The sequence below is a fragment of the Haliaeetus albicilla genome, chromosome 5 (assembly GCF_947461875.1).
Source record: "Haliaeetus albicilla chromosome 5, bHalAlb1.1, whole genome shotgun sequence".
Taxonomy (NCBI): domain Eukaryota; kingdom Metazoa; phylum Chordata; class Aves; order Accipitriformes; family Accipitridae; genus Haliaeetus; species Haliaeetus albicilla.
In genome coordinates this window covers 40,271,080-40,280,851 of record NC_091487.1, presented here as the reverse complement: position 1 = coordinate 40,280,851, position 9,772 = coordinate 40,271,080, and the positions used below count along the sequence as shown (strand labels likewise).

The window sequence follows — 9,772 nt, the reverse complement described above, 5'->3', positions numbered from 1 at the left end:
AGGCGTGAGTGATGCTGTGGGATGGTTTGGCTGCAAGTGAGGGGCAGGGGCCTTCCCCTGGCGCAGGGTGCACGGCTGCCCACCCTGGCCCTGCCGACAGGGAGGCAGGCGGTGGGGGGGTGAGCGTGCCCCCAGCATTTTGGGTTCCTGCTGTTTTGCCCCATGCGGGTGGTTTGGCGAGAAGGGGTTGGGGCTAGTGATGTCCAGGTGGCTATTGCTCAAGGCTGTGCCCCGGGACACTGTCTCGTGAAGATGTTTCCTTTCTCCAGTTACATGGAGAAACTGGTTAACTGGTGAAAGCAAAGCCCTGTCCTACGCTCGCTGCTACTTGTCCTGCCAGGAGCCGTCCTGCCGGTGCCAGGCCACGGCTCCCGTGCGGAATGCTACCCCAGGTCGGGAAGGGCTGCAAAACCAAGGCTGCAGTGACAGCTGGGATGTCCCTCTGGCAGCCTGTGAACCAGCATCACCTGCACAGTGTCCATCAGAAACAGATCTAGGGAAAAAAGTGATTTCAGAAATAGCTTAGCCTGTCCCTGCCCTGCCGCCCACCCCAGGCGCGTGGCCGTGGCAGCCTTGCTGGCGCGCTGCTGGCATCCACATGAGCTTTCCTGCCGACTGGCAGGACCAAGGACCAGGGAGAAGGTCACCTGCATGACTGAATCCTTTCACTGGCTTAGGCCATGCAGCCCCTGCTTTCAGGAGCAGCCGGTCTTCTCCATTTGCGGACAGTAGGAAGGGTATATCCCGATAGGGGATACTGATGGCTTTCTAATTACTGATGTAACAAGTGAAAAATTGTTTCATGTATTGCACCAGTTGCTGTGTTTCTTTGGTGAGCTTTCCTCTTGAAAAATTATGTTTTTCTTGGGAAAAAAAAAAAAAGTTTTGGTTGAAATATACATCCAGGGAATACCAGAGAGCTGTGGAATACCTAGCAGCTCTTAAACAACCTCCTCTATGTTACTATATTTAGCCAAGACTTCCTTTGCAATAGAAAGTCCTACTAATTGCTGTTTGAAAGAAAGCCACAAAAAGAGCAAGAGAAACAGATTATACAGTGAAAACAAGTATGTGCAAAATGTAGGAAAATTTGAAATGTAAATTTTAGCAGTTCATTTGAAATAAGCCTTCTTTAACAAGTTAACACCCTAAGAAAAAAGAAACACTCCCCCTCCCTTTGATTTCTAATCTCTTCCCATTTAGGGCTCTTCCAGGAGGAGGTAACAGGTCCCTACAGAAGCCTCATTTCGTTACTCAGATGGGTACCTTTTACCAAATAATTTGCTCAGCTGCACAAACACACATAGCCTAATCTGGCCACTTTCTGTATATCTGCAGTCGGCTGCTGGGAACACTGTTGTCATTCAGACTGTCCTGCCCAGGACGAGAGAGTCACGGTCACAGTTCCGTGGCTTCTCTGTCTCTACAACGGAGCTCACACCCCGGGCATGGCTTGGGAAGGACCAGCTCCCTCCCAGAGCTCAGCACACACGCCAGCACCACTGCCATTTAAGGCATGTGTGCTTTCTTTCACTATAAATAAAATTCTTTATTATTATTATTATTATTTTTAAGTGCACTTCTGGGAAGCTCGGCCCAGTGCTACCCCAGGAGGTGGCCAAGTCTTCTGCGGGGCAACACGGCAGCACTCGCAGGGCTGCAACCGCGGCTGTCAGTGTGCTGCCAGTAAGGAATACCGGAGAAAGAGTGCTAAGGAATTACCAGTTCCTGAATCCCATTTATAGGAAGAAGGTAGTAAAGATGTGGATGTTAATTTCTGGAAGAATAGCACAGCTGGTTTTAGAAAAAAAAAACTCAGTTTCTGCCTATATTTGGATACTTCCTTAGGAAAAAAAAAAACCCTCATAAGCCTTGGGTTTGTATAATGACTATTCAGTCAGACTCTTAACTAATCTGCGACATGCATTTCATCTTATCTTCTCGCAGGCAGGCGCCTTGGGGGTACGCCAGCTCCCTGCGTCAGGGTCCAGTGAGGGTGAGGAGCAAACGCTGTTCCACATCCAGCCCCAATTTCAACGTGCACGTGTTCAAAGCAGGAAGGGGGAAATTCCAGTGCCGGGCCGGACCGAGGGGAAGGGGCACCTGGCAGAAAGGCCGCCCTGGAGAAGGTGGCAGGTCGGCAACAGAGACGATGGCTGTGGTTTGCGCAGAGCAAAACTTCGCTCACGGCTTTCCCAGTGGCAACTGCTCGCTGTCGTGGCCAAAACGTGGGCTCCATCTGCAGCTCCCCCACCTCAGGGGAAAGGTGTTAGCCCGGGAACCCAGACCCAGTGGCTGGCTCTGCCGCAAACTTGCCGCCCGCAGGCTGGGACGAGTCCCCAGCGTGGAGCCCAGCTGTCCGGGAGGATAAACTGCGTCAGGGAAGCGTGAGGTGCCGAACAGCCTCGCGCACAGGGACGGGCAAACAGATGGGTGCGAGAAGCTCTGTTTTAAGACGGCGAGAAGCAGGCAGTAATGTTGTCTGCTCGGCTGTTGTGTCCACCTCTGTGACAAGACAGATGGTGAAGGGATCCCTGGAATCGCACAGAGGGATTAATGCTGTGAAATTTTTGGCTACAGGCAAGAGCGCTGGGGTGTAAGTAAGTGTAACGTTCAGCTTTGGTACCGAAGTGGCCCCCAACTACAGGCGTACTGATGTAGGGGCTTTTGTTTCAACCCAATGCAGAGACAAGCATCAGCCTCACGGCGTGGGTCTGAGTGATAGGAACATCTGTGGGCTGGAGGTGGGTGGGATGCAGGCATTCGGTTTGGGATTCTCTCATCTTAGACATCCTCATTAAAATAAAGACGATCAGGAAAAAACTGCATTTCATTAGGAAAACTGGTATCTGTTTCCTGGTACTAAAATGAACAACAAGGGAGCAAAACGTTGTGTCACAGGTGGAAATGCTGGATGGAATCCACTTGCTGAGGTAAATCAACATGACTCAGTGGCTTTCACAGAACCGCTGCCGATTTACACCAGTTGAGGGGCTAGCCCACGGCATTTTTGTTTCAGGTTTAGCCCTCCGGGGCTTCTTGGGCACAAAATCCAGCAGGAGACACAAAAGGTTTGTGCTAGCCGGCTGATAAAAGCCAAAGCGTAGCACACCCCACAGCTCCTTCGGGATGGCGCAGCGGCTCCCTCCCCAGACGGCCAGCGCTCTCCCCAGGACCCCCGGCCTGTCCCTCCAAACCCACCCGCCCCTGCTCGCTGGGAGGGTGCCCATGGCCATGCCATGCGATGCCTTAGCCTCACCGCTTTCCTGCGCCCGGAAAAAAGGCGTCGGGGTGACCAGGCGAGGGTGGCCCATGTCCACCTCGAGAGAGCAGAGGCGAGATGCACCCGTGTTTTTGGCGATCCTGCGAGCCTTCCCTGAGGCTCGCGTGGTGTGAGCGCCTGAGTCAGTCAGGTGAAGGGCTGCTCTGAGAAGCTGGAGGTGGCTAAATCAGTTCGTAGTTGGGTGCAATACATGCCAAGAAAGTTCAGGCTCAAGAGGTCATGTTGGGTCTCATCTGACACTCAGCCGGGATTCCCTCAGGGAGATCTCTGACGGAGTGAGGAAGTTTTGGATTATTACGATGTGAAAGTTTGGCACAAAGAACACTTAGTTTCTTTAAGAACGTCAACCAAAATAAACGATTTTTTCCTTCCACACGTCTTTGTTTAGTGTGAAACCAGTGGCCACCCGCACATTTCTACCTCTCTTTTCCCCACTGAAAGAAAATGTCAACAACTCCTGCCTTATTTCCAGGATAAATTTCATTTAAGCTGTGCTGGCAGGGGATTTGGAAAGCATACGATTTCAAGCTTAGCACACTACAGTGCTGCTTTTACCCTGTCGTACACATATGTTGAATAACTTAAGGCAAGATTAGAGTGAATGTAAGGAGTAAACTTTTTACACAGAGTCTAAAGCTTATAAAGAAATCCCCAGTCCTCCCATTGCAAAATATTTGTCACTACTAATTAGGGTTACAACAATTAAAAACCCAGACTGTTGTCACTCAAACAGCATAGCACAAGCAGTAGGGCATATGTTGTAGGGCATATGTTGCGTGTCTTGTTGGATGCAGGAAGGCTTTCTTTTCACTCATTCCCTGCAAGCAGCTGAGCTGTAACACAGCTTTCAGGCAAGGATGACGTGCAGCTTCACCACACCTTGGCACAGGTAATGTCCGGTTCTCTCTGGGCAGCCAAATGCATGATTTTGTTTTTACCCCTGAACACTGGCATGCTAGGAGCCTCAGTTTTTAGAGGCAGTGTAAAATCTGAATTTGGAGTAACCTAAGAAAAATGTCAGGGAATTCTGGGGAACTGCCCCCCAGAATCTGACTTCCAAGTATATGGCCCACCCTACTGCTTGGCTACACGTCAGGCAGAGGACCAGACCTTCAGGGCTCTCACTGAGGCCCAGTGAAGTGAAGATTAACCTGTAGGTCACAGAAGATGCTTAGCATCTTTGATGGCTGAGCCTTTGCTGAGCAGCTACTAAACTAAAGTGTAAAATGCAATTAGCAATTATTTTAATGAAGCAGAATTCAGCAATTTAACGTAGGCAAGAAGCCAAGTGAGAAGAAAAAAAAATATGTATGGGCTTTGACACAAAAAGGAGACAGCACTCCTTTCAAACCTCCTGTATGAGCCACCTGATTTTCCATCTTGTTCTTTGCTTTGATCTACCCAAACTAGCACTTTGCATAGTTGGGAGAGAACGCAAAGGCTGTGAACTAACTTTTAAAAATAATTTAAAATAGAAAGTTCAGTTTTGTCCAGTACCTGTGGTTTCACACAATGTTAACGTGCTCTGCCCAGCACAGAGTGCGGTTCGTCTATCTAGCATGCAGACATTCACCACCACCAGCATGCACGAGCCAGCACTCCCATGCACGCCGTCAACAACTTACCTGAACACCCAGGCAGGATTTATCCCATAGGGAGCTTTGTGGCTGCAGCGACGGGGAAGACGAAGCACGTGGGCAGCTTCTGGTATGGCAGCACAGGCTCCCCTTTTTGCCATGTCAATACAGACCAACGGGCTTTCATGCTGACTGTTCACCTCCACGCTCTCCACCCACCAGATTAGGACTTTGTCTGCTATAGCTGACTCCACTTCTTGCTTTCTATCCCTCTTTTGTGCTCAGGGCTGTCCTTCTCCCAGCCTGTTGCTCAATCTGCTCTAGCCAGAAGCATCACCTTCCTGGAGGAGAAGCCATCTCCTGGGAAGTGGTGTTGCCCTGTCCCTCTGTAAGACCCCCAGCAGAGGACTAGGATGCATCTGCATCTCCACTGGAGATGAGCAAACCCTACTTCCATCAGCCTGAATTTGAGTTTTTTCACATGGTGACAGGCACTGCTCAGATTTCCTACATTTTAGCTAATGTACTACAAGAACTTTGGCAGTGGGCAGACAATGACCTGCCACCAAACTTTACTTCTGAAGAAAGAGATTGCCAGGGCCCTAGCATTGGTTTTCAATGTTATATTACACTGTAGATCTTGGGGAAATTTTATTTTTGTGTAATTTTAAAAATATTCTTTTTATTAGAATTTTTCATGAAAAGATACATTGCAAACATAAGATAAAGTAACATAAATTAACGACGTTAAATATGAAACAGAGTTAAAAACATAAACAATAAGGGAAAATAACTTAGTTCAACACAAAATAAACACAGACACGTAAACTATGAACACATATAACGTAATTAGCACACAAAATGTGGTGGACAATGCCACCAATTACACGCTGACACAGACTGAAAACAGGAGCTGCAAAGTGGCTGTAGAGGGTAAGCAGGGGAGCAGCTGCTCCCAGCAGGCAGGGTGCTCACCCATTCTCACCAGCACAGTCTCACGAGTTACCCCAAACTCCTGCAGAGTGGGCCCCACTCCTCTTGTAAGGCTCAGCTGACAAGTTACCTGAGCTTCTCACCATTACTGCTGACCACAGTGAAGCTGAGCAACCATGGGTTTGGTGCCTACGTTTGGTACTGTTTTCTTTCTCTTCCAGCTTATATCACTATGGGAACAGTTCAGAGCTGCAGTCCAATTAAAATCAGTATCATCCACACCCATTTTGTTTTGTGAGGATTTCCCGTGCTTCCTAAGCGAGGCATTGCATTTTGCTTTGAGAAATACCAGCGCACCACTGCATACGGCACAAACCAGGAGCTGACACAAGCCCCGAACTCACTCACTCCTAGAGCAGCTTCAGAACGGTCGGAGCTTTCCTCTACCATTCCACCAGAACCGTGAGGAAGATCCTCTCCTGCTGTGGAGCGGTCTGGGCTCCTTGTATCTGAGAATGTGTCTGAGCCAATTTTGGCACGAGCTGAAGCAGCCTACGGACAGCTTAAACTTACCACGCTGAAGGAGGGCTCTGCAGCACAGCCCTGCCAGGTGGGCAGCCTCGGGCTGCGGATCCAGGGCCCTTCCCTCCCTCCGACAAAAAAAATGAGAAGACGGAGGCACCGATGGATCGCTGCAGCCAGTATACAATGGCGTAGTGGAGTGTTTTTTCAAACCATACTGCATGTTGCTGGTCTAGCTCTCAGGCAGGGTGCGATTCTGTTCTTTCCTTTGTGTGCAGTGAATTCGGTTTGTTTAACTGCCTTCAGTGGGACTGGGAACCAGATATGTAAACACCTTGCACAGTCAGAGGAAAACACAAACACCACTGAAATATCAAACCCCTCTGGAGTATCAGAATAAGCTTGGCTGAAATCACAGCAGGTACTAAGCCTGCCCTCCCCCCAAAACACCCTGCTAGGTTCCTGGTTTGGTATCTGCAGCTAGACCTGTCTGTAGTGGGAAGGTACCAACTTTTATCTTCCAGAGTTTGTATGTGGCTGGAATAAAAGACAGTAAATGAATAGCAAGTATATCCTGAGCTCCACTGAGTGCCTTTCATCCAGAAGGATCCCAAAGCACTTAACAAACCGTACACACAGGGATCACTCACCCACCGCTGGAAGGTAGCGACCTCGGGGGCGAAAGGCAGCTGCCATTCTGCGCCAGCAGCACTACACAGCAGTGTTTGTAGGAAGGGAAGTGAAGAGTAACTTATCCACTAGAAACGATGAATACTTATCTTTTAAAGGAGCCCCTGTACACAGAACAGACTACGCAGCACACATGCAACACATGCAACCCACCGCTTACCAAACTGACGAGCGTGCAGTGTAAGCCTACACAGTGCAGACATTTTCCAGGTAAGGTACTACGCCGATACCCAGAATAGATGCAACGTATTCAAGCATGCGGCAACCAGACAATACATGCACTGTACAGGCCATGCACCCAGTCCTCCGCAGTGTTCGGTACCGGCACTGACTAGTTATTGCACATAAGAGAACAATCAGATGACAGGTTGCAAATGTTGACTGGATCCCCTCATGCTTCGGGTACATTCTGATGCTTTTCATCACCTACATAATGCAAGTACCTTTTTCCCGGTAAAAGCCAGTATTTGGTAATCACTGAAGTAGTGGAGCAAGCATGTTTTTTTTTTAAGTAAAGTATCTTCCAAAGATAAAAATAACCCTTTTTCCAGATGTCTTTTCTTGGTGCCAAATCTAAGAGACTTTGGCATCCATTCCTATATCCTTCCCTTCTAGCTGTCTGCACCTACACCCACTTCACCAGCATCCTAGTGCATCACCTTTTTATACTTTCCAGTTTCTCCACCACTACTCTCTACCCATAATGGCTTAAACATTTGTCTTTATTATATTGCAGTCATGAATACTTTCCACACCCTCAAATGCTGTTATCTATTTATGCAGGCTGGTAGAGCTGGGAAAGTGAAAAAGTGGGAAAGCTGGTAAGTATATAACAGTTCTATTAGATTATCAAGGAACCAGTTAAAAAGAGAGCCCTGATGATATCAGGCAGCAATTCTTCCTCCAGCCTTATGCCTTCTTCACTGTGTTCATGGTTAGTACTTGTAATACATCACAGTGACACACAGCTGTGCAAAATACCACATAGTTCACCTGAGAAAGATAAGATCCCATCAACACGTTTCATGCGTGTGACACCATACTCATGAATTAAGAATAGGACCAGGCCAGTTAGAGTGTGACTTGGGCTCTGATCCAACAGCTGAGAAACCGAGAGGACATAAAAACTAGCATCAGGCAGTAGCAGTGGCCAAGGGATGAAGCTGAGGATCAGAAAGATGGGAAAGTGGCAGCAGGGAAGAATGAGGGTAACAACAGGGAGCTGGAAGAGAAGACTGCTGACAGCATCTAGGAAAGGGCAGGCAGGCAGGCAGGGTAGACACTAAGGCTTTCATAGCTGTATAATGAAAATTAATAGATACACGTGGAACTGAAATTAAACGTGGGACTTTGGGTCTCACTGGGTACTGAATTGGGATGCACTCACAGTCCTGAGCCAAGGTTAGTTCCTAGTATGAAACAGCCAAAAGTTACCAGAACACTAAAGCAGAGGAAATGCTACCATGAAAATGCCCGTTTGCTCCACTGCAAGGAGGACGAGGATGTTTTAGGCTCCAGAGAGAAAGCGTCCTGGTCACCGAGCAGGACAACTATATCAAATGCAAGATCTCCAGTCCTATTCTTGTTCCTGGAAAAGTCATCCTTGCATGAGAAACCAAGGTGGGACATTGGCTCCACAGTCATTAAGGATGTAATGTGGGACTTTGCCTGCAACGCTTCTGGATGAGAACACAAAACCACCCCGCTGCTGCTAACGCAAGGGCTACAGCAGCTCCTGCTTACCAGCTTCTGCCTTCTGCTTACTGCAGCTCTGTCTCCTGTGGTTAATGAAGCTGGGCCAGTCTGACAATTCAGTTATTCACCTATGCCTGGGAACGGAGACAATCTTCAGTCTTCATTGACTTGCTGTCCCGTACAAAATGTTCCATCCATAACGCCCAGGAGTCTTTAAAGCTCATTAGAAAACTCATTCTTATATTCTTAATCTACAGTCTACTTCCCACGCAGCTTGAACACAGACTACCTCTTCCTTCACCTTATTCTCCTTCTGCACCGAGTTGAATTTACCACTTGGAAAAGCTCCCTGCTTCTTCATACCTGACTCCATGATACATTTCACACCACATCTCCTCCCTGTATCTGATGTCTTCTACTACGCCGACTTTAACATAAATCTCCCAAGTCTTTTAGTCTCACTACATACTCACATTTCCTCTAGGACTTAAGAGGAGGGCTCCTTTTCCCGTTAAGTATTACACTATTTACAGACTGTAACAATGAAAGATAAAGTACAGCCTGTAGCTTATCAGGTGCAAGCGCAGGCTGTAGGCAGCCACGGGAGGCCTGTGCACATCACACCTCCGCATACTCTGTGCTGGACCACTACGGCTTGAGGAAGGAGGCAGGGAAAACACAGGGAAAGGGATCTCCCCCAGACTCCAATATCCAGCCGAAGTCTGGCACTTGCATCCTCGCCCCCCCAGGCCTGTGCAGCACTCTCTGCCCGAGGCTGTTGGTTTTGCCTGGAGCTGCCAGGTCCTGCCATGGCTTGGGCTGAGTTTCACGAGGGGCTCCGGCCAGCAAACGCCTCTCGCTTCTCCCAGGTTGTGCAACTCTTCCCGCTGTCCTCAGGCAGTGGAAGAGATGCACAAGTGCTTCTTTACCTTCTTCAGGTAAAGAGCTTTTTCAGTCCAGGAACGTAACAACTAGCAGTGTGCCACATCAGTTGATTCAGACAGAAGTTGTAAAAATTCTGAATAAACGATGGTCTGGCCACTCTCTTGTCCTTTAAAACACAAAGATTGAG

General features: G+C 48.5%; 1 protein-coding gene across 3 annotated transcripts in view; it reads right to left on the bottom strand.

Moving 5' to 3' along the window:
- RGS6 (regulator of G protein signaling 6) overlaps positions 1–9,772 on the bottom strand; it is a 298,899-nt gene that overhangs the window by 4,463 nt on the left and 284,664 nt on the right. The gene's annotated exons all lie outside the window — the stretch shown is intronic.